Below are 24,529 nucleotides of genomic sequence, written 5' to 3'. Positions count from 1 at the left end.
GCCAACAGTGTCTAAATGAAAGTTGTAGTACTCATAAATACCAACATGTAGATATAAATAACGTCAAAAACGGAGCTCGTATGCGAAAGATATGGATGAAGCTTAGTCTCTACTTTTCGAGCACGACGAATTCGAATACAGTTTTGTAAATCTGAGATACAATGAGAATTATCCGACGGGGTCTAAATGAAAGTTGTAGTACTCGTAAATACCAATGCGTGGATATAAATAACGTAGAAAACGGAGCTCGTACACGGAAGATACGGACAAAGCTTAGGCGCTACTCTACGATAAAATCCCTATAAATAAAGAATGAATCCTTCATATTTTCTTCACACCATAACCTTTCTTTCTCTCTCTAACTTCTCTCTAACCTTCTTAAACCCCTCCCAAGTCTAGGGAACCTCCCTAGCACGAGAAGGAAGCCCCGGAGCACCCGACGGCTACGAGAAGAAAAGCTTTCGGCTCGGGAACGCTGCTCTAGCGAAGCCCGATTTTTTAATAAAAACCCGTTGTTTTGTCGAACGAAATTGTTTTAAGAGTAACGAAGCGCTGTCTGAGTTCGAAGTCACCACCTGACCAGGTGAGTGCATAGTCCCTTTCATGAACATGATTTTAATACATGTATTAATTAATGTATTAAATATTTGTTAAAGAGTTAAATATATGCTAAAGAGTTAAATATATGTTAAAGAGTTTATGTGTGAGTGCATAGTCCCTTTCATGAACATGATTTTAATACAAGTATTGATTGAAATATTAAATATATGTTTATGTGCGAGTTATTTCATGTTGCCTGAAATACATGTTAAAGAACATACTTGATTATATATGATGATTTAGGATAAAGAGTAAACGTAAATTAATTATGAGGAATATTGAGTAGTATCTTCTTATGAGTACGAGTGAGTTATACTCAGAGAATAGAACTTTAATATATGTCATTGATCTGGGAGCATGGATTAGACATAGTCAGTGTCCCTAGTCCGAGAGTGTGGATTGGACATAGTCAAATGTCATTAATCCGGGAGTATGGATTAAGACATAGTCAGTTGTCCTTAGTCCGGGATTATGGACAAGACATAGTTATCTATCATTAATCCGGGAGTATGGATTTAGACGTAGACACTTGTCCCTAATCCGAGACTATGGAATGGGCACAATTATTGATCCGAGAACATGGATTAGATCTAGGAGTAAGAGGTAAAATTTAAGGTCCGAGAGTATGGATAATCTCGTTGTGAGGATTGACGGGGTGGGGTAAGAGTTGATTATAAATATGGGGAAATTGTATATTTTGTGAGTTCTAAATTATATATATGATATAACATTGTGGGATTGAAATCCCTATGTACTCACCAGGTTTCCCAACCTGACCCACTCAAGCTTATTTGTATCACATATGTCGATATGAAGTTACTTTACACTGAGGGATTTAAAAGAGATGTTAATCACTAGTGTAAATGAATGTAAGTTCTGTTTATGCTTATGTTTCTGTATTGATGATGACATCCCAAATGTTTTAAAATGGATAAAAATACATTTCTTCGGAAATGTTTTGATAACATATTTATCATGTTTTTCTCGGAACAAATTCTGCAACATTTTTATTAAAAGAGGTACTCTGATTTTTATAAAGCATAAACAAAATCGGTCTTTTCTGGCCGTGAAAATAGGGATGTCACAGTTGGTATCAGAGCATTAGTTTAAGCGAACTAGGAATAAAGATTTATTTCTAGACTTAAACTTAGAATGCTAAGCGGTGATTGTGAGAAGTGTGTCTAATATATTTTTGGTAGTACACCTGAATAGACACAAGCACTAGGTTATTTAGGAAAATGCCTAACATGATTTTATTTGCTAAATGGTTTATGATATGCGTTATATGATCGGATATATGGTCTGTTGCCGACCGGATCTGGAAACTTTATGTGTTCAGGTTTCTAATCGTTTAATTACGATATTAGAACTGGCATGTAACTTTTTAAAGTAATAAAGAGGATTATGCGTCTAAACCTTCTCTATCTATATTCTCGTCTCGATGCACTAAACGCATGCTTCCGTGAACATAACATCATGGTGAAGACTCATAGGGAATTGAGTAAATAGAGGAAATGAAAAGGCTTGTGATAATGAATGACACCTATCAGAAGATATCGTAAGAGTGGTATCTTGCCTTTAGAATATGTCTGATAAAATAAACAGTATGTTTAGAGCAGTACGGTACGTCCGAACTGCACCTTCGATTGGTGGGATGAAGGAACGATTGGTATAACTCCTAAAGTTGTCCTATCGTTTGGGGTTTCCACCATCGACCAATTTGAAGCAGAATAGATGATTGGAGATACGCATGGAAAAAGTCCTAGTAGAGTCTAGGGAACGTTTTATGATTGTTTGAACACATTTGTATGTGTTAAAAATGTTTTTGTGATAATAACTTGGAAAACTGCGAGACAATACTCGGGACGAGTATGAGTAGGTGTGAATGGTAGTAGAGGCCTATACTACCGGAAGCACAAGACTCACACTTGGATCAGGGAAAGTCACAAGGTTACCAAGGAGCTAGTAATTGATTTCGTTTTATTCAAGTATGTCGTTACCATCGTTTCGGTAATGAATAAGAAGATGATTGTTATTCCGACCCTAGTGGTCATATCAAATTGAGTCCGACTACGACGAGTATGTTACGTGGTTCCGAGAACCAAGTTCGATGTAGCACCTGACTTAAGCCGAAAGAATTAATCAAAGCGATCATTAGAGGTATCGTGACGGTTGCTTGTAGCTAGAAATGCTACCTTTTAAGATGAGATTAGAACATGAAGGAAAGTATAGTCTGTTCTGGAAGACTCTAAGAGACCTGAGTCTAAGCGTTGCAAAATACGATAATAGGTCATTAGAATATGACACATCGTTCCATTGTAGTAATAAAAGAACTTATCTTAAGTTCGTATCCAGTGAGGATCGAGATTGTGACTTGAAGGTCATAATTTTAAGTCTAACGTGAGATAGGGAGCAAGTGCAAGATCGAGCACCGCCTGCAGTCAAGGAGTCCAAGAGTTAGATACTCATTCGAAGGAACAAAGAAGTTACGATTAATGCCTAGGATGAAGGGATAACATTTGGAGTCATTATAATATCCTGTTTTGTGTATGATTCCGGGACGTAATCATCCTAAAGGAGAGATAACTGTAACCCCCGCAGATTCGGGCTAGTCAATTTAGAGACAATAAGCATCAAAAATGAGTTTTTTTATGGAAGATTATTTAAAAGGATTAATCTTAACCAAGTTGTAGTATATGTTACTAGGGTTCCGTACATATAAAGAACGCCGAAATCCGAGTTATAACGAAGAAGTTATGACCCGTCGAAGTTTTTCGGCAAAACCGCACGGCACCGGGAGACGTAAATAGTGAATTTATGATAGAGGACTTTTTAGCCTTACTAATCTAAACAAAAGTCGTAGAATATATTATGATTTCGTATGAGGAGGTTATGATTTTTCTAAGATTTAGCATAACAGTGCACAGCCCGGAAATTCGAATTTTAGATCGGTCAACTTTCAGCCAAAATAATCTAAACAAGAAATAAAGATATCGTTAATAGGAGTTAAAATATAAAAAGACAGTCGAAAACGGAGCTCGTATGCGAAAGATATGGACGAAGCTTAGTCCCTACTCTTCGAGCGCGACGAATTCGATACAGTTTTGTAAATCCGAAAATAGAATGAGAAATAGCCAACAGTGTCTAAATGAAAGTTGTAGTACTCATAAATACCAACATGTAGATATAAATAAAGTCCAAAACGGAGCTCGTATGCGAAAGATATGGATGAAGCTTAGTCTCTACTTTTCGAGCGCGACGAATTCGAATACAGTTTTGTTAATCTGAGATACAATGAGAATTAGCCGACGGGGTCTAAATGAAAGTTGTAGTACAAGTAAATACCAATGCGTGGATATAAATAACGTAGAAAACGGAGCTCGTACACAGAAGATACGGACAAAGCTTAGGCGCTACTCTACGATAAAATCCCTATAAATAAAGAATGAATCCTTCATATTTTCTTCACACCATAACCTTTCTTTCTCTCTCTAACTTCTCTCTAACCTTCTTAAACCCCTCCCAAGTCTAGGGAACCTCCCTAGCACGAGAAGGAAGCCCCGGAGCGCCCGACGGCTACGAGAAGAAAAGCTTTCGGCTCGGAAACGCTGCTCTAGCGAAGCCCGCTTTTTTAATAAAAACCCGCTGTTTTGTCGAACGGAATTGTTTTAAGAGTAACGAAGCGTTGTCTGAGTTCGAAATCACCACCTGACCAGGTGAGTGCATAGTCCCTTTCGTGAACATGATTTTAATACAAGTATTAATTAATGTATTAAATATTTGTTAAAGAGTTAAATATATGCTAAAGAGTTAAATATATGTTAAAGAGTTTATGTGTAAGTGCATAGTCCCTTTCATGAACATGATTTTAATACAAGTATTGACTGAAGTATTAAATATATGTTTATGTGCGAGTTATTTGATGTTGCCTGAAATACATGTTAAAGAACATACGTGATTATATATGATGATTTAGGATAAAGAGTAAACCTAAATTAATTATGAGGAATATTGAGTAGTATCTTCTTATGAGTACGAGTGAGTAATACTCAGAGAATAGAACTTTAATATATGTCATTGATCCGGGAGCATGGATTAGACATAGTCAGTGTCCCTAGTCCGAGAGTGTGGATTGGACATAGTCAAATGTCATTAATCCGGGAGTATGGATTAAGACATAGTCAGTTGTCCTTAGTCCGGGATTATGGACAGGACATAGTTATCTGTCATTAATCCGGGGGTATGGATTTAGACGTAGACACTTGTCCCTAATCCGAGACTATGGAATGGGCACAATTATTGATCCGTGAACATGGATTAGATCTAGGAGTAAGAGGTAAAATATAAGGTCCGAGAGTATGGATAATCTCGTTGTGAGGATTGACGGGGTGGGGTAAGATTTGATTATAAATATGGGGAAATTGTATATTTTGTGAGTTCTAAACTATATATATGATATAACATTGTGGGATTGAAATCCCTATGTACTCAGTAGGTTTCCCAACCTGACCCACTCAAGCTTATTTGTATCACATATGTCGATATGAAGTTACTTTACACTGAGGGATTTAAAAGAGATGTAAATCACTAGTGTAAATGAATGTAAGTTCTGTTTATGCTTATGTATCTGTATTGATGATGACATCCCAAATGTTTTAAAATGGATAAAAATACATTTCTTCGGAAATGTTTTGATAACATATTTATCATGTTTTTCTCGGAACAAATTCTGCAACATTTTTATTAAAAGAGGTACTCTGATTTTTATAAAGCATAAACAAAATCGGTCTTTTCTGGCCGTGAAAATGGGGATGTCACAGTTGGTATCAGAGCATTATTTTAAGCGAACTAGGAATAAGGATTTATTTCTAGACTTAAACTTAGAATGCTAAGCGGTGATTGTGAGAAGTGTGTCTAATATATTTTTGGTAGTACACCTGAATAGACACAAGAACTAGCTTATTTAGGAAAATGCCTAACATGATTTTATTTGCTAAATGGTTTATGATATGCGTTATATGATCGGATCTATGGTCTGTTGCCGACCAGATCTGGAAACTTTATGTGTTCAGGTTTCTAATCGTTTAATTACGATATTAGAACTGGCATGTAACTTTTCAAAGTAATAAAGAGGATTACGTGTCTAACCCCTCTCTATCTATATTCTCGTCTCGATGCTTTAAACGCATGCTTCCGTGAACATAACATCATGGTGAAGACTCATAGGGAATTGAGTAAATAGAGGAAATGAAAAGGCTTGTGATAATGAATGACACCTATCAGAAGATATCGTAAGAGTGGTATCTTGCCTTTAGAATATGTCTGATAAAATAAACAGTATGTTTAGAGCAGTATGGTACGTCCGAACTGCACCTTCGATTGGTGGGATGAAGGAACGATTGGTATAACTCCTGAAGTTGTCCTATCGTTTGGGGTTTCCACCATCGACCAATTTGAAGCAGAATAGATGATTGGAGATACGCATGGAAAAAGTCCTAGTAGATTCTAGGGAACGTTTTATGATTGTTTGAACACATTTGTATGTGTTAAAATTGTTTTTGTGATAATAACTTGGAAAACTGCGAGACAATACTTGGGACGAGTATGAGTAGGTGTGAATGGTAGTAGAGGCCTATACTACCGGAAGCACAGGACTCACACTTGGATCAGGGAAAGTCACAAGGTTACCAAGGAGCTAGTAATTGATTTCGTTTTACTCAAGTATGTCGTTACCATCGTTTCGGTAATGAATAAGAAGATGGTTGTTATTCCGACCCTAGTGGTCATATCAAATTGAGTCCGACTACGACGAGTATGTTACGTGGTTCTGAGAACCAAGTTCGATGTAGCACCTGAGTTAAGCCGGAAGAATTAATCAAAGCGATCATTAGAGGTATCGCGACGGTTGCTTGTAGCTAGAAATGCTACCTTTTAAGATGAGATTAGAACATGAAGGAAAGTATAGTCTGTTCTGGAAGACTCTAAGAGACCTGAGTCTAAGCGTTGCAAAATACGATAATAGGTCATTAGAATATGACACATCGTTCCATTGTAGTAATAAAAGAACTTATCTTAAGTTCGTATCCAGTGAGGATCGAGATTGTGACTTGAAGGTCATAATTTTAAGTCTAACGTGAGATAGGGAGCAAGTGCAAGATCGAGCACCGCCTGCAGTCAAGGAGTCCAAGAGTTAGATACTCATTCGAAGGAACAAAGAAGTTACGATTATTGCCTAGGATGAAGAGATAACATTTTGAGTCATTATAATAGCCTGTTTTGTTTATGATTCCGGGACGTAGTCATCCTAAAGGGGAGATAATTGTAACGCCCGCAGATTCGGGCTAGTCAATTTAGAGACAATAAGCATCAAAAATGAGTTTTTTATGGAAGATTATTTAGAAGGATTAATCTTAACCAAGTTGTAGTATATGTTACAAGGGTTTCGTACATATAAAGAACGCCGAAATCCGAGTTATAACGAAGAAGTTATGACCCGTCGTAGTTTTTCGGCAAAACTGCACGGCACCGGGAGACGTAAATAGTGAATTTACGATAGAGGACTTTTTATCCTTAGTAATCTAAACAAAATTCGTAGAATATGTTAAATTGAGAGCGTCCATAAAGAGAACGCCCAAATCTGACTTCGTATGAGGAAGTTACAATTTTTCTAAGATTTAGCATAACGGTGCACATCCCGGAAATTCGAATTTTAGATCGGTCGATTTTCAGCCAAAATAATCTGAACGAGAAATGAAGATATCGTTAATAGGAGTTAAACGATAAAAAGACAGTCGAAAACGGAGCTCGTATGCGAAAGATATGGACGAAGCTTAGTCTCTACTCTTCGAACGCGGCGAATTCGATACAGTTTTGTAAATCCGAGATAGAATGAGAATTAGCAAACAGTGTCTAAATGAAAGTTGTAGTAATCATAAATACCAACACGTGGATGTAATTAACGTCAAAAACGGAGCTCATATGCGAAAGATATGGATGAAGCTTAGTCTCTACTTTTCGAGCGCGGCGAATACGAATACAGTTTTGTAAATCTGAGATACAATGAGAATTAGCCGACGGGGTCTAAATAAAAGTTGTAGTACTCATAAATACCAACGCGTGTATATAAATAACGTAGAAAATAGAGCTCGTACGCGGAAGATACGGACGAAGCTTAGGGGCTACTCTACGATAAAATCCCTATAAATAAAGAATGAATCCTTCATATTTTCTTCACACCATAACCTTTCTTCCTCTTTGTAACTTCTCTATAACCTCCTTAAACCCCTCCCAAGTCTACGGAACCTCCCTAGCACGAGAAGGAAGCCCCAGAGCGCCCGACGGCTCCGAGAAGAAAAGCTTTCGGCTGGGAAACGCTGCTCTAGCGAAGCCCGATTTTTTAATAAAAGCCCGTTGTTTTGTCGAAGGAAATTGTCTTAAGAGTAACGAAGCGTTGTCTGAGTTCGGAATCACCACCTTACCAGGTGAGTGCATAGTCCCTTTCATTAACATGATTTTAATACAAGTATTAATTAATGTATTAAATATTTGTTAAAGAGTTAAATATATGCTAAAGAGTTAAATATATGTTAAAGAGTTTATGTGTGAGTGCATAGTCCCTTTCATGAAAATGATTTTAATACAAGTATTGATTGAAGTATTAAATATATGTTTATGTGCGAGTTATTTGATGTTGCCTAAAATACATGTTAACGAACATACCTGATTATATATGATGATTTAGGATAAAGAGTAAACCTAAATTAATTATGAGGAATATTGGGTAGTATCTTCTTATGAGTACGAGTGAGTTATACTCAGAGAATAGAACTTTAATATATGTCATTGATCCGGGAGCATGGATTAGACATAGTCAGTGTCCGTAGTCCGAGAGTATGGATTGGACATAGTCAAATGTCAGTAATCCGGGAGTATGGATTAAGACATAGTCAGTTGTCCTTAGTCCGGGATTATGGACAGGACATAGTTATCTGTCAGTAATCCGGGGGTATGGATTTAGACGTAGACACTTGTCCCTAATCCGAGACTATGGAATGGGCACAATTATTGATCCGTGAACATGGATTAGATCTAGGAGTAAGAGGTAAAATATAAGGTCCGAGAGTATGGATAATCTCGTTGTGAGGATTGACGGGGTGGGGTAAGAGTTGATTATAAATATGGGGAAATTGTATATTTTGTGAGTTCTAAATTATATATATGATATAACATTGTGGGATTGAAATCCCTATGTACTCAGTAGGTTTCCCAACCTGACCCACTCAAGCTTATTTGTATCACATATGTCGATATGAAGTTACTTTACACTGAGGGATTTAAAAGAGATGTAAATCACTAGTGTAAATGAATGTAAGTTCTGTTTATGCTTATGTATCTGTATTGATGATGACATCCCAAATGTTTTAAAATGGATAAAAATACATTTCTTCGGAAATGTTTTGATAACATATTTATCATGTTTTTCTCGGAACAAATTCTGCAACATTTTTATTAAAAGAGGTACTCTGATTTTTATAAAGCATAAACAAAATCGGTCTTTTCTGGCCGTGAAAATGGGGATGTCACAGTTGGTATCAGAGCATTATTTTAAGCGAACTAGGAATAAGGATTTATTTCTAGACTTAAACTTAGAATGCTAAGCGGTGATTGTGAGAAGTGTGTCTAATATATTTTTGGTAGTACACCTGAATAGACACAAGAACTAGCTTATTTAGGTAAATGCCTAACATGATTTTATTTGCTAAATGGTTTATGATATGCGTTATATGATCGGATCTATGGTTTGTTGCCGACCAGATCTGGAAACTTTATGTGTTCAGGTTTCTAATCGTTTAATTACGATATTAGAACTGGCATGTAACTTTTCAAAGTAATAAAGAGGATTACGTGTCTAACCCTTCTCTATCTATATTCTCGTCTCGATGCTTTAAACGCATGCTTCCGTGAACATAACATCATGGTGAAGACTCATAGGGAATTGAGTAAATAGAGGAAATGAAAAGGCTTGTGATAATGAATGACACCTATCAGAAGATATCGTAAGAGTGGTATCTTGCCTTTAGAATATGTCTGATAAAATAAACAGTATGTTTAGAGCAGTATGGTACGTTCAAACTGCACCTTCGATTGGTGGGATGAAGGAACGATTGGTATAACTCCTGAAGTTGTCCTATCGTTTGGGGTTTCCACCATCGACCAATTTGAAGCAGAATAGATGATTGGAGATACGCATGGAAAAAGTCCTAGTAGATTCTAGGGAACGTTTTATGATTGTTTGAACACATTTGTATGTGTTAAAATTGTTTTTGTGATAATAACTTGGAAAACTGCGAGACAATACTTGGGACGAGTATGAGTAGGTGTGAATGGTAGTAGAGGCCTATACTACCGGAAGCACAGGACTCACACTTGGATCAGGGAAAGTCACAAGGTTACCAAGGAGCTAGTAATTGATTTCGTTTTATTCAAGTATGTCGTTACCATCGTTTCGGTAATGAATAAGAAGATGATTGTTATTCCGACCCTAGTGGTCATATCAAATTGAGTCCGACTACGACGAGTATGTTACGTGGTTCTGAGAACCAAGTTCGATGTAGCACCTGACTTAAGCCGGAAGAATTAATCAAAGCGATCATTAGAGGTATCGCGACGGTTGCTTGTAGCTAGAAATGCTACCTTTTATGATGAGATTAGAACATGAAGGAAAGTATAGTCTGTTCTGGAAGACTCTAAGAGACCTGAGTCTAAGCGTTGCAAAATACGATAATAGGTCATTAGAATATGACACATCGTTCCATTGTAGTAATAAAAGAACTTATCTTAAGTTCGTATCCAGTGAGGATCGAGATTGTGACTTGAAGGTCATAATTTTAAGTCTAACGTGAGATAGGGAGCAAGTGCAAGATCGAGCACCACCTGCAGTCAAGGAGTCCAAGAGTTAGATACTCATTCGAAGGAACAAAGAAGTTACGATTATTGCCTAGGATGAAGAGATAACATTTTGAGTCATTATAATAGCCTGTTTTGTTTATGATTCCGGGACGTAGTCATCCTAAAGGGGAGATAATTGTAACGCCCGCAGATTCGGGCTAGTCAATTTAGAGACAATAAGCATCAAAAATGAGTTTTTTATGGAAGATTATTTAGAAGGATTAATCTTAACCAAGTTGTAGTATATGTTACAAGGGTTTCGTACATATAAAGAACGCCGAAATCCGAGTTATAACGAAGAAGTTATGACCCGTCGTAGTTTTTCGGCAAAACTGCACGGCACCGGGAGACGTAAATAGTGAATTTACGATAGAGGACTTTTTATCCTTAGTAATCTAAACAAAATTCGTAGAATATGTTAAATTGAGAGCGTCCATAAATAGAACGCCCAAATCTGACTTCGTATGACGAAGTTACAATTTTTCTAAGATTTAGCATAACGGTGCACATCCCGGAAATTCGAATTTTAGATCGGTCGATTTTCAGCCAAAATAATCTGAACGAGAAATGAAGATATCGTTAATAGGAGTTAAACGATAAAAAGACAGTCGAAAACGGAGCTCGTATGCGAAAGATATGGACGAAGCTTAGTCTCTACTCTTCGAACGCGGCGAATTCGATACAGTTTTGTAAATCCGAGATAGAATGAGAATTAGCAAACAGTGTCTAAATGAAAGTTGTAGTAATCATAAATACCAACACGTGGATGTAATTAACGTCAAAAACGGAGCTCATATGCGAAAGATATGGATGAAGCTTAGTCTCTACTTTTCGAGCGCGGCGAATACGAATACAGTTTTGTAAATCTGAGATACAATGAGAATTAGCCGACGGGGTCTAAATAAAAGTTGTAGTACTCATAAATACCAACGCGTGTATATAAATAACGTAGAAAATAGAGCTCGTACGCGGAAGATACGGACGAAGCTTAGGGGCTACTCTACGATAAAATCCCTATAAATAAAGAATGAATCCTTCATATTTTCTTCACACCATAACCTTTCTTCCTCTTTGTAACTTCTCTATAACCTCCTTAAACCCCTCCCAAGTCTACGGAACCTCCCTAGCACGAGAAGGAAGCCCCAGAGCGCCCGACGGCTCCGAGAAGAAAAGCTTTCGGCTGGGAAACGCTGCTCTAGCGAAGCCCGATTTTTTAATAAAAGCCCGTTGTTTTGTCGAAGGAAATTGTCTTAAGAGTAACGAAGCGTTGTCTGAGTTCGGAATCACCACCTTACCAGGTGAGTGCATAGTCCCTTTCATTAACATAATTTTAATACAAGTATTAATTAATGTATTAAATATTTGTTAAAGAGTTAAATATATGCTAAAGAGTTAAATATATGTTAAAGAGTTTATGTGTGAGTGCATAGTCCCTTTCATGAACATGATTTTAATACAAGTATTGATTGAAGTATTAAATATATGTTTATGTGCGAGTTATTTGATGTTGCCTAAAATACATGTTAACGAACATACCTGATTATATATGATGATTTAGGATAAAGAGTAAACCTAAATTAATTATGAGGAATATTGGGTAGTATCTTCTTATGAGTACGAGTGAGTTATACTCAGAGAATAGAACTTTAATATATGTCATTGATCCGGGAGCATGGATTAGACATAGTCAGTGTCCGTAGTCCGAGAGTATGGATTGGACATAGTCAAATGTCAGTAATCCGGGAGTATGGATTAAGACATAGTCAGTTGTCCTTAGTCCGGGATTATGGACAGGACATAGTTATCTGTCATTAATCCGGGGGTATGGATTTAGACGTAGACACTTGTCCCTAATCCGAGACTATGGAATGGGCACAATTATTGATCCGTGAACATGGATTAGATCTAGGAGTAAGAGGTAAAATATAAGCTCCGAGAGTATGGATAATCTCGTTGTGAGGATTGACGGGGTGGGGTAAGAGTTGATTATAAATATGGGGAAATTGTATATTTTGTGAGTTCTAAATTATATATATGATATAACATTGTGGGATTGAAATCCCTATGTACTCAGTAGGTTTCCCAACCTGACCCACTTAAGCTTATTTGTATCACATATGTCGATATGAAGTTACTTTACACTGAGGGATTTAAAAGAGATGTAAATCACTAGTGTAAATGAATGTAAGTTCTGTTTATGCTTATGTATCTGTATTGATGATGACATCCCAAATGTTTTAAAATGGATAAAAATACATTTCTTCGGAAATGTTTTGATAACATATTTATCATGTTTTTCTCGGAACAAATTCTGCAACATTTTTATTAAAAGAGGTACTCTGATTTTTATAAAGCATAAACAAAATCGGTCTTTTCTGGCCGTGAAAATGGGGATGTCACAGTTGGTATCAGAGCATTATTTTAAGCGAACTAGGAATAAGGATTTATTTCTAGACTTAAACTTAGAATGCTAAGCGGTGATTGTGAGAAGTGTGTCTAATATATTTTTGGTAGTACACCTGAATAGACACAAGAACTAGCTTATTTAGGTAAATGCCTAACATGATTTTATTTGCTAAATGGTTTATGATATGCGTTATATGATCGGATCTATGGTTTGTTGCCGACCAGATCTGGAAACTTTATGTGTTCAGGTTTCTAATCGTTTAATTACGATATTAGAACTGGCATGTAACTTTTCAAAGTAATAAAGAGGATTACGTGTCTAACCCTTCTCTATCTATATTCTCGTCTCGATGCTTTAAACGCATGCTTCCGTGAACATAACATCATGGTGAAGACTCATAGGGAATTGAGTAAATAGAGGAAATGAAAAGGCTTGTGATAATGAATGACACCTATCAGAAGATATCGTAAGAGTGGTATCTTGCCTTTAGAATATGTCTGATAAAATAAACAGTATGTTTAGAGCAGTATGGTACGTCTAAACTCCACCTTCGATTGGTGGGATGAAGGAACGATTGGTATAACTCCTGAAGTTGTCCTATCGTTTGGGGTTTCCACCATCGACCAATTTGAAGCAGAATAGATGATTGGAGATACGCATGGAAAAAGTCCTAGTAGATTCTAGGGAACGTTTTATGATTGTTTGAACACATTTGTATGTGTTAAAATTGTTTTTGTGATAATAACTTGGAAAACTGCGAGACAATACTTGGGACGAGTATGAGTAGGTGTGAATGGTAGTAGAGGCCTATACTACCGGAAGCACAGGACTCACACTTGGATCAGGGAAAGTCACAAGGTTACCAAGGAGCTAGTAATTGATTTCGTTTTACTCAAGTATGTCGTTACCATCGTTTCGGTAATGAATAAGAAGATGGTTGTTATTCCGACCCTAGTGGTCATATCAAATTGAGTCCGACTACGACGAGTATGTTACGTGGTTCTGAGAACCAAGTTCGATGTAGCACCTGAGTTAAGCCGGAAGAATTAATCAAAGCGATCATTAGAGGTATCGCGACGGTTGCTTGTAGCTAGAAATGCTACCTTTTAAGATGAGATTAGAACATGAAGGAAAGTATAGTCTGTTCTGGAAGACTCTAAGAGACCTGAGTCTAAGCGTTGCAAAATACGATAATAGGTCATTAGAATATGACACATCGTTCCATTGTAGTAATAAAAGAACTTATCTTAAGTTCGTATCCAGTGAGGATCGAGATTGTGACTTGAAGGTCATAATTTTAAGTCTAACGTGAGATAGGGAGCAAGTGCAAGATCGAGCACCGCCTGCAGTCAAGGAGTCCAAGAGTTAGATACTCATTCGAAGGAACAAAGAAGTTACGATTATTGCCTAGGATGAAGAGATAACATTTTGAGTCATTATAATAGCCTGTTTTGTTTATGATTCCGGGACGTAGTCATCCTAAAGGGGAGATAATTGTAACGCCCGCAGATTCGGGCTAGTCAATTTAGAGACAATAAGCATCAAAAATGAGTTTTTTATGGAAGATTATTTAGAAGGATTAATCTTAACCAAGTTGTAGTATATGTTACAAGGGTTTCGTACATATAAAGAACGCCGAAATCCGAGTTATAACGAAGAAGTTATGACCCGTCGTAGTTTTTCGGCAAAACTGCACGGCACCGGGAGACGTAAATAGTGAATTTACGATAGAGGACTTTTTATCCTTAGTAATCTAAACAAAATTCGTAGAATATGTTAAATTGAGAGCGTCCATAAAGAGAACGCCCAAATCTGACTTCGTATGAGGAAGTTACAATTTTTCTAAGATTTAGCATAACGGTGCACATCCCGGAAATTCGAATTTTAGATCGGTCGATTTTCAGCCAAAATAATCTGAACGAGAAATGAAGATATCGTTAATAGGAGTTAAACGATAAAAAGACAGTCGAAAACGGAGCTCGTATGCGAAAGATATGGACGAAGCTTAGTCTCTACTCTTCGAACGCGGCGAATTCGATACAGTTTTGTAAATCCGAGATAGAATGAGAATTAGCAAACAGTGTCTAAATGAAAGTTGTAGTAATCATAAATACCAACACGTGGATGTAAATAACGTCAAAAACGGAGCTCATATGCGAAAGATATGGATGAAGCTTAGTCTCTACTTTTCGAGCGCGGCGAATACGAATACAGTTTTGTAAATCTGAGATACAATGAGAATTAGCCGACGGGGTCTAAATAAAAGTTGTAGTACTCATAAATACCAACGCGTGTATATAAATAACGTAGAAAATAGAGCTCGTACGCGGAAGATACGGACGAAGCTTAGGGGCTACTCTACGATAAAATCCCTATAAATAAAGAATGAATCCTTCATATATTCTTCACACCATAACCTTTCTTCCTCTTTGTAACTTCTCTATAACCTCCTTAAACCCCTCCCAAGTCTACGGAACCTCCCTAGCACGAGAAGGAAGCCCCAGAGCGCCCGACGGCTCCGAGAAGAAAAGCTTTCGGCTGGGAAACGCTGCTCTAGCGAAGCCCGATTTTTTAATAAAAGCCCGTTGTTTTGTCGAAGGAAATTGTCTTAAGAGTAACGAAGCGTTGTCTGAGTTCGGAATCACCACCTTACCAGGTGAGTGCATAGTCCCTTTCATTAACATGATTTTAATACAAGTATTAATTAATGTATTAAATATTTGTTAAAGAGTTAAATATATGCTAAAGAGTTAAATATATATTAAAGAGTTTATGTGTGAGTGCATAGTCCCTTTCATGAACATGATTTTAATACAAGTATTGATTGAAGTATTAAATATATGTTTATGTGCGAGTTATTTGATGTTGCCTAAAATACATGTTAACGAACATACCTGATTATATATGATGATTTAGGATAAAGAGTAAACCTAAATTAATTATGAGGAATATTGGGTAGTATCTTCTTATGAGTACGAGTGAGTTATACTCAGAGAATAGAACTTTAATATATGTCATTGATCCGGGAGCATGGATTAGACATAGTCAGTGTCCGTAGTCCGAGAGTATGGATTGGACATAGTCAAATGTCATTAATCCGGGAGTATGGATTAAGACATAGTCAGTTGTCCTTAGTCCGGGAGTAGGGACAGGACATAGTTATACGTCATTAATCTGGGGGTATGGATTTAGACGTAGAAACTTGTCCCTAATCCGAGAGTATGGAATGGGCGCAATTATTGATCCGAGAAAATGGATTAGATCTAGGAGTAAGAGGTAAAATTTAAGGTCCGAGAGTATGGATATTCTCGTTGTGAGGATTGACGGGGTGGGGTAAGAGTTGATTATAAATATGGGGAAATTGTATATTTTGCGAGTTCTAAATTATATATATGATATAACATTATGGGATTGAAATCCCTATGTACTCACCAGGTTTCCCAACCTGACCCACTCAAGCTTATTTGTATCACAGATGTCGATATGAAGCTACTTTACACTGAGGGATTTAAAAGAGATGTGTATCACTGTTGGGTTTTGAGCATTCTAACACTCCTATGGTGTACATGCAACCCTAAATACCTTGGATCTATGTTTTCTCTATTATACATGCAAATATCAATTTTCCAAGGTATTGTTCTAACTAGCATAATATAAAGTACACATAAGATAAATTCTAGTAGAATTACATACCTCTTGGTTGGTGCTTGATTGCATGTAGCTCATGAGCCTAGTGCCCCAAGTGTGACACCTCAAATGGTTCACAAAACACCATGAACATTTGGAATAACCATGAGAGAAGATATTAGTCTTATATCTCTATGAAATCGGCTTGCCCTCTATGTAATACACTAGTGCCGATTTCACGAACAATGGGGTCTTTATATAGTGTGCACATTCGGGTTACACCATGTAACCCATGACTTAGCCCATTCCTTATGCTCCATGGGTTTTAACCTCCATGGAGTATCCATGGGCCACCACATGGGTTAAACCCAACATAAGGAATCATGGATCATGAGCCCATATATATAAGAATCTATGATTTACACAATCAATCCCCATATATTTATTTAGTCTCTTTTGATCACTAAATTAATTCCAAATTAATTCTAGATCAATACTAATTAAATAATATGATTTCATATTAATATATTAGAACTTATAATATATTAATATGTCACAAATATCTTCTTCTCATTAAAAGGTCTATCCAATTGTTCTGATGCCATGCAACCCAAATGGACCGTGCCGGGTCGGGTCAAGTATATACCAATTATAGTTATGGACTTAGACACTAATCCAACAGTCTCCCACTTGGATAAGTCTAATAACTATTATTGCAAGTACGCCTTCATAACCTGACCAACAATCGTAGCTCTTAAAAGCTGTTGTCGAACTCTGAACAAATCAATGACGCGTCCATTAGATAAGTGATCATATATTCCTCCATTCTAGATATCATATGGACTGAGACATGAATTATAATCATTCTCTCTGTCCATTTGTTGTTTCCTGATTTCCGATTTATGACGACTGACTAATTGAACAAATCAAATCAGTCCAGGCCCGGCCAAGCACTTACATTTTGTCATCATTAAATCATCGAGGGGCCCACAGATTTCACTTTTATCCCCTTGAGGGTAAAAGGAATGGATAAACTTCGACTCGTATGCTTGTACTGACTACTTGTTGAATCATACACAAAGGCACGTTTTATAACATCGAGTTACCAATATGTTTTCGTGCAATCAATGTATAACCAACTCATAGTCAAAAACTCATATCTCTAGGTTTGAAGAATATAAGATATTATCGTCTCATGATTCACTCGTGATAAAATCCATGAAGTGATTCAAATGAGCGTGGGTTGAATCCAATACTCAGAACTTATGAGCACTCATGAATGTTGTAGCAATCATTGCTATGTCTAATGCACATTAGACAAATCATGCAAGCCAAATTCATGACAGTCTTGATTCATATCTACTTCCAACATATGACCGACTGTGGATGGTTTGAATAACTTAGTCATTCGGGAAAAATGACCTAGTTATTCTGGAAGTCAAAAACATGCAAAGTGAAACACAAAAATAATACTAATCTTGTATAGCCTCAACACTTCGAGTGTAAATAAAAACCCTTTTATCTAAGCACCATATTGATTACTCATTATTCATTGTTTCGATTTATCAACTTAATACTTGAATTGAAACAATAGTCATGCCATGCACCAAGCATGCATACTATGTTTACTTATGGTCTTTTATTTTGTGAAATAGATCAATTGAAGACGACTCCAACGATGCTCATTTCACAATCCCAATCCCTTTTGTAAATGTAAGAATACCAAACTCTTGCCATTTACTGTAATCTGTTAGACTCTAAACTTATATGCAATGATCCCCTTGTAATGACTATGCACAAAAGTCACAAAGACTTGGCAACATACATTACAGAGTATTCCAATGGAAAGCAATCCCATGGAAATGATCTCAAATTCATAGTACATTCCTTTGAACATCCTTCTTTGCATTAAGTTCTTTAATCTTACACAGAGTCAAAGGATAACTTCCACCTATGGAAACAATTCCACATTCCCATTTTGACCATCACTTTTGAACAAGAGTTGCCTCTTTTCAAAATATGTCAATATGGTCCTTACTCGATACTTCCAATTGTCAATGAGTAACCAATCTTTGGTAAACCTCAAATTGTCCTCGACAATTGCTTAATCATTTTAGTCATATCCAGTTCTAATCCCTTTTCCCCTCTTAATGCCCTAAGCATTAGGAAAATTTAGTAAGGATAGCTATTATAGCTCATGTAATCGATCCTATACCCGAAGCATATACGACATGATTCATGTTATAAATTTTTATTTGCCATATTCTCACAATTCGAACTATGAAGAGGGATGCCGTAATCATAAACGAATTTTGAGAACGCAACATATATAGAATTTCCTTATGTTGAACCATTCCAACATAACATTCTTATATATCCTTGACTAAAGTAGATTAAAATCTCAATCTAAGCTTGTAGAATTGGAATGAAGTATAAAATCCTCTCCCTTAATTATAGCAAAACAACTTTTTCAAGGCGAATTGAAACTTTTGTTTTCTATAATTAATATTGCTAACTTGCAACACTTAACATAATAATCATGCTCCCACTAGCATAATGATTATTATCTTACTAGCATAACACTTATGCTCCCACTAGCTTTGACGTGTATCCAGAGATCAGCTGGACTGAAATCAACACTTTATTGACTTTCTTACCAAAGTTCAGATTTCTGATACGCAATTGCTTTGATAAGACTTTATCAAAATCATACACCTTTCCTTAGATAGCTCACTTGTGTGTCTAAACAATTATGAAGAGGGATTCCGTAATCATAATGTTTAGACCTTTTGTCATTCTCACAATTGCTATCTACTTAAAATCTACTTAGTGAAAGAGTTTCCTCACCATCATTTTCATGAATCGGAGAGAAACCTTATGACACTTAGATTTTATGGTGTAAGTGTTCCTATCCATGTGAATTTGTCATACCCATAATCACAAGACATGGTTAGTAGCGAATCCAAACACATATGGATTGAACTTGTTCAATCTTAATTTCTTGCCACCCGGCAGCACAAGGGCCTACCATTGCTTCCAGGTTGTTATGTAAACAATTGAGAACTCATAGAACTCATAAGCATAGTCAACTTTTAACTGGACACTGAAATAAGAATATGTCAACACGATAGGTTACAAACCTCAAGTTGTGGGCTAGTGATTAACAAAACTCTTGATTAGTTCTTGAAACTATTTTAGGATCTTTTAAACTCCCACTGTCCCCTTGACATATAAGACTCTCTTGCCCAATATTCGAGAGATAGTATGGATTCTTTTACAAACACTTCACACAATTGGCCTTAGTTGGTCTTTGTTTTATCCAAAACATCACAACTTACCAATTTCAAATGTACAAGAGTAAGAAAACATTTTACTCTACATTTGACAAGTGTTTTAAACATTCTAAAGACTATGTCACTCAAGTTACAATCTTGGAGTATAACTCTAAGATTTTATTTTGGAATGAAGTATGATTTATCTTTTGATTTAACCATTTTCACAATTCATGATTCCTCTCCTTAGCCAACAAACGCACTAAGGTGTCCTTAGAGGATCAATTGTGATATGGTTCCATAATCACTAAGATAATCATAAAACAAGATACACAAGTATTCTCCCATCTCTTCAGATTGGAGAAACTTTTATCTTTCTGCCTTATTTGATTCTTCTTATTCATTCTGCCATATATTGAAACTTTTCCAATGTTTCAGCATTACACTTAAACTTGTAAGCATAATCATATTTACTAAACTTTAGTAAATCATAACGAATAATCTTATCAACCTTTGTGGTGGACCTGACTAGTGCACAACCTAATGTACCCAATCCTTTAGGCCTTTGCTTGACTCACATGCGAATGTGAACAAGGAATTAATCTTAATTTACCAAAGATGAAAAATCTCATTCACCACACAATACAACTTGCATGATTCCAAGTTTCTATCCAACTGAAACTTGGGTGATGAGAATCTTTTCTTATTTGATAAATTATGACACTACCACAAACGAAAGAATCAAATTCATTTTCCAATATTGCTTATCAATGGAAACATATAAACAACAATTTTTCACAAATGCCCTTGTAAGGATACTTAAAATAAATAAAATCAAAACTTTTCTTTTTATTTTAAAAACTTGCGGAAAAACTTATCCTTACAATGCAAATTCATATGAAAACTTTGTTGTTATGTATTCCTAAGCAATATCTCATAACTCTTATGCAGTGGCTCAAAATTCTGGTCATCGAACCATGCGATCAGAATCAGCACACTTTTTCTTTAAGCTTCCTTTGATTCTTCAAAAACATCAAAATGTAATTACATTACATCATGTATTAAGAATCTCCAAAAGAGACTTAATAGAGTTAGATAACGGACTTTACCTGAAGTAGAGTCAAACTTTTGACTTTACCATCCTTATGAGGTTTCAGGTAAATTTGGCTGCTTCGCAACCAATGCCCCTTTCCTTTGGCAATAGGCACATATGGACTCTTTGGGAATGGTACATGGGACTATCTCAGACTTAGCCTTTCTCTTTACCATTTGGTCAACCGAGTTGACTATGGCCGATCCCTTTCCATTGGGAAGATAAAGTTTTTCTGGATTTCCAGTGTTACCATTGTCAATGTCCATGAAGTTTTGGGAAGTCGATCTTCTAATCAAATTTGCTTTACCAGTGTTCCAAATCATTGCTGATTCAGCAGCACCAAGCAAATAGATAAGATCATTAAAGGGTCATGTCGTGATCTGTCATCAGGGAGTGACTGAAGAACCAAGTCAACAGCCAACTACCTCGAGACTTCGACACCCGACTCTCCCGGCTTGTCAATATGTGACTTAATCTCCAAGACCTAAGAACATATAGACTTGGTTTGCCAATAGGGATTGAGTGACTTAGAACTTATAAAGTATTAAAACTTGTGGGATAGGGAGATTTATTGGAGGACGTGGAGGAAGTGAAGTATGATTTCCAGTCCCACTAAGGCACAACAAAGGGATTGATCTTTCACCTTGATTGCCATTTGGGATATCATCTTCATTAGGATAGCTTGTTCCTAAAGATTTGGAAAGACCATAGTTGTCTAAACTAGACATCTATAAGGGAGAAGTTCAAGTTAGTTGATTTAAATTCCTTAATATAACACCCAATATGAAATATTAAGGCTAGGACCCAACAACCTATTTATAACTGGAAGAGGGATGCCGTAATCCAAATTACAAAATAGTTGAAGGTAGGTAAATGACGATTTACCAATTTCCACCATGAAAAACAAAATATAATTAAGTTTTAATTGGATTTGAAACTCCTAGATCTTTTGAGATACATTGAACTTTCAATGGCATGTTTGAATCTCGATTGTGGCCTCTCAAGTTTGTGACTGGGATGCCGAGGATCACAAACAAGGTGTGAATAACCATGCAAATTGACTTGGTACCCTTAACTTTATCACCTAATCGATGTGCCGGTTAACCACACACGCTCCATCGATCTATAATAAAGTAAAGTTGCACTTTGCCACTCTTACTAGTCCTTATTAGTGTGTCGGTTAACCACACACGCTCCACTAACGACTTGGTAAGGTACAAAGTGTAATTTCATGGGTTAGCACCTATTTCACATTTTCCTAAGTAACTAAGATTGGAAATTAATAAGTGTTTAGTTACTTAGTATTTATCATTATACTTTTAATGAAGGGAGAATTATAGTCCTTTCCTACCCGTTCGGCTAACGACCCTCCACCAGTCAAGGAAGCGGTGGGTGAGAGTGGACACCCATTAAACTACCATTTTATAGGCAGTAACCTTATACCCCCCTTTTAGACCGGCTTCGTGAATGAGGCCTACTAACGGTAAGATTGACTTTATCTTATACATATCTATATAATTAAAATTATAATAATAGTATAAGGGTGTATTTTAAACATTTAAAATACTTGGTGGTTTAATCTATTAATTAAACTATACTCTTAATTTAATTAAACTTAAACCATGTCTTTATGGAATTATTAACTCTTTTAATTAAACACTTTAATTAATTTAATGAAGTCCATTAAAATGAAGACTCTTCATTTTTATGTAACCTCTTATTCTTTAATAACACTTTTAAAGAAGTGACTCTTAAACATCCATAACTTGAAGACAAGTTATGGAGTCATAAAATAATTAAATGAAAAAGACTCTTCATTTTTATGTAACCTATGACACTTTTATGATTTTTAAGATTCATAAATGTGAACTTTTATGTAACTTGAGGACAAGTTACAAAAACACATTTTATGAACTAAGTCTAGATTAATTTGGATTGAAAACAACTAAAACACAAATTTTTTTTTCATTAATCTAAACTAACTCATAAATCAAGGAAACATAAAACTCTTGGTAATCCATAATTTGAGGACAAGTTATGGACTCCATACAATTTCATTGAGATCAAGAATTATACTAACAAACAATTTGCACATAATTCCTATGATCTACCAAAACTCATAAGCATGAACATTCATAATCAACATTTTTCAAGAATTACATAAACACATATAAAACTTGAAACTTTGATTATAGCATTGAAATTGGTTTAGCATAATCATTACCACTTAAAAAATAGGTTTTATAATTCCAAAACAGTCAAAGGTAATGATTCTAGACCAATTCCAGCACCAAAACTCGAAGATATGCTGTTTGGGGGTCCAACTCGTCGAGTGCATGAACCAACTCGACGAGTTGGATGAACTTTGCCTTGGAATCGTCGAGTCCATCGGTGAACTCGACGAGTCCACTGTCCCAGCAGCAAATTTTTTTTTGATTTTAAGCAGTTTGCATCAAGTATAAGTGAAAACAAGCCTAGTCTCTGATACCACTGTTGGGTTTTGAGCATTCTAACACTCCTATGGTGTACATGCAACCCTAAATACCATGGATCTATGTTTTCTCTATTATACATGCAAATATCAATTTTCCAAGGTATTGTTCTAACTAGCATAATATAAAGTACACAAAAGATAAATTCTAGTAGAATTACATACCTCTTGGTTGGTGCTTGATTCCATGTAGCTCAAGAGCCTAGTGCCCCAAGTGTGACACCTCAAATGGTTCACACAACACCATGAACATTTGGAATAACCATGAGAGAAGATATTAGTCTTATATCTCTATGAAATCGGCTTGCCCTCTATGTAATACACTAGTGCCGATTTCACCAACAATGGGGTCTTTATATAGTGTGCACATTAGGGTTACACCATCTAACCCATGACTTAACCCATTCCTTATGCTCCATGGGTTTTAACCTCCATGGAGTATCCATGGGCCACCACATGGGTTAAACCCAACATAAGGAATCATGGATCATGAGCCCACATATATAAGAATCTATGATTTACACTATCAATCCCCATATATTTATTTAGTCTCTTTTGATCACTAAATTAATTCCAAATTAATTCTAGATCAATACTAATTAAATAATATGATTTCATATTAATATATTAGAACTTATAATATATTAATATGTCACAAATATCTTCTTCTCATTAAAAGGTCTATCCAATTGTTCTGATGCCAGGCAACCCAAATGGATCATGTCGGGTCGGGTCAAGTATATACCCATTATAGTTATTGACTTAGACACTAATCCAACAATCACTAGTGTAAATGAATGTAAGTTCTCTTTATGCTTATGTTTCTGTATTAACGATGACATCCCAAATGTTTTAAAATGGATAAAAATACATTTCTTTGGAAATGTTTTGATAACATTTTTATCATGTTTTTCTGGGAACAAATTCCGCAACATTTTTATTAAAAGAGGTACTCTGATTTTTATAAAGCATAAACAAAATTGGTCTTTTCTGGCCGTGAAAATGGGGATGTCACATATATATACTTTTAAAATATCTAGACATGTTATATTATATGTATTTACAGAAATGGTCATATAAATTGTCTTGAC

Source organism: Lactuca virosa, chromosome 5, assembly GCF_052849685.1.
Source record: "Lactuca virosa cultivar CGN04683 chromosome 5, Lactuca_virosa_CGN04683_v6, whole genome shotgun sequence".
NCBI lineage: Eukaryota > Viridiplantae > Streptophyta > Magnoliopsida > Asterales > Asteraceae > Lactuca > Lactuca virosa.
The sequence above is the reverse complement of the archived record's forward strand: the minus strand, read 5'-3'. Positions refer to the sequence as shown.